Here is a 2,309-nt window from a genome sequence, read left to right on the forward strand (position 1 = left end):
ATTCCCGGGTGAGGGGGAATGGCACAGTAAGCGTGACACCAGCCAGTCCATCCTGCCAATTACCTATTAACCAACACACGGGAAGAAACGACACGGAGGCTGTAGAATCTCGCGAAGGTGTTCGGTGTCGCCCAGCCCGCAGCTCTACAGCTGTCTGCCAGAGAGGCGCCGTGCGCCAGCACATAGGAAGAGGCAATACTCCGTGTGGACTGAGCCCTCACCCCCAGGGGGCACGGCTCGCCTTGGGATTGGTATGCCAAGGCGATGGCATTCACTATCCAGTGGGACAACCTCTGCTTGGAGACAGCCTTCCCTTTCTGCTGACCTCCGTAGCAGACAACGAGCTGCTCAGAGCTTCTGAAGCTCCGGGTGCGGTCCACGTATATGTGCAATGCTCTCACGGGACATAGCAACGCCAAGGCTGGATTTGCCTCCTCCGAAGGCAGTGCTTGCAGGTTCACCACCTGATCGCGAAAAGGCATGGTGGGAACCTTGGGCACGTATCCAGGCCGGGGTCTCAGGACAACGTGAGAGTAGGCCGGCCCGAACACAAGGCACTCTTCGCTCACCGAAAATGCTTGGAGGTCCCCAACCTCCAATGACAGGGACACCGCTGTTTGCACCGTAACGCCAACCAGGAACAGCTTCTTCCAGTCAGATGAGTAAAGGGCTTTGTGGAGATCAAGCACTATCATCCACTCGGCTCCGAAGCAAAAATCTGAAGAGTGGATGCACCTGTCGCCTATTTATACCCGTATGTACAGGGAGTGGCTCAGGTATGCAAAATCCACTAGCCAAATTTCATTGGTGTTTTCTCTTAAAGTCAGAGAGGATTGGGGCTCCCAAGTGAACCCCCTATATCGTCACGACATAACTCGCCATTTTTCTCGTCATTGCGTCTCCCTTTTGAAGCGTGTGACTGCTTTCCTACTTTATTAAATGTGCTCTCATCTGAAAAATATTTAATATTTAATAGCGTAACATTTAATCTGTCAAGTGAAAACATGTAAACCCTTGGTAGTTATTAGCATTTTTTGTATTGCATGTCAATGCATTCTGTTTACAGATGAACGCAGTGTAATGCAGTAGTCCATGATCACATGCACACCCCTGCTAGCTGCTGGTCATCAGTGGAGTCTCTTTCCTTCTGCTTGTACAAAAGGAGTGTGACATGTTCATTAAACAGCAGGAATCCCATTAATAACCCCAGCAGCCACATGTCACATCACTCACACGTAATTAGTCAAACAAACGGCCACAGGAATGCTAATTGTCCCCCGATCTCTCTCCCTCTCTCTCTGTCATTGTCACTCCATCCCTCTTTTCTGTCCTCTGTGCTCTATCCTTTCTTCCCTGTTTAGTGACGTCCGCAAACATTTTTATGCTATTTTAATTTTTGTATTTGTTATACTATTCTTTTTATTTTTTATTTTATTCTATATATGTTGTTATTCTTTTTTATTTATTTTTATTTTATATTATTATTTTTTGTTATAGCCTCCATCCTACATGCGCTAACCTAGAAATCGCACTGTAATGTCTAATATAAAATAGGGATTTTATGTTACGATTTGTATTATGATTTTTATTATTTATATTATGGTTTTATTTATTTTTTTGTTATTCTTTTGTCTTTTATTCTTTTGTTATATTTCACTATTTTTAATTTTGCTTGTTTTATTTCATTTTATATATTTTAATTACTTTGTTTAATGTATTTAATTTTGTTTTATTTTATTATTTTTATTTCAGTTTTGTTATTTTTGTCTTTTTATTACATTCTATTTATTTAATGTTGTTTTTATTTTGTTCCATTTTATTTAAATGTTTTTTTATTAAATGCTATTTGTTATTTTATTTATTTATGTATTTTAATTTTTTGTTTCATGTATTTTTATTTTATTTTTGTTATTTTATTACATTATATTTATGTAATGTTGTTCTTTTTATTTTGTTCCATTTTATTTAAAAGTTTTATTAATTTTGTTATTTTTTTATTTTATTTATTTTTATGTATTTTCATTATTTAGTTTAATGTATATTTATTTAATTTTTATTTTATTACATTCTATTTATGTAATGTTATTTTTATTTCGTTCCATTTCTTTTAAATTCGTTTTATTTCTTTATTTTTATATTATTCTTTATATTTTATTCTTTTTATGTTATGCTATTCTTTTTATTTTTATTAAATTCTGTTTATTTTTATTTGTTATGCTATTCTTCCTATTTTTATTATTTTTATTAAATGCTATTTGTTTTTTTATTTATTTTTATGATTTTGATTTATTGTTTCATGTATTTAATAT

Source organism: Sinocyclocheilus anshuiensis, unplaced genomic scaffold, assembly GCF_001515605.1.
Source record: "Sinocyclocheilus anshuiensis isolate Anshui unplaced genomic scaffold, SAMN03320099.WGS_v1.1 scaffold115, whole genome shotgun sequence".
Classification (NCBI taxonomy): Eukaryota; Metazoa; Chordata; class Actinopteri; order Cypriniformes; family Cyprinidae; genus Sinocyclocheilus; species Sinocyclocheilus anshuiensis.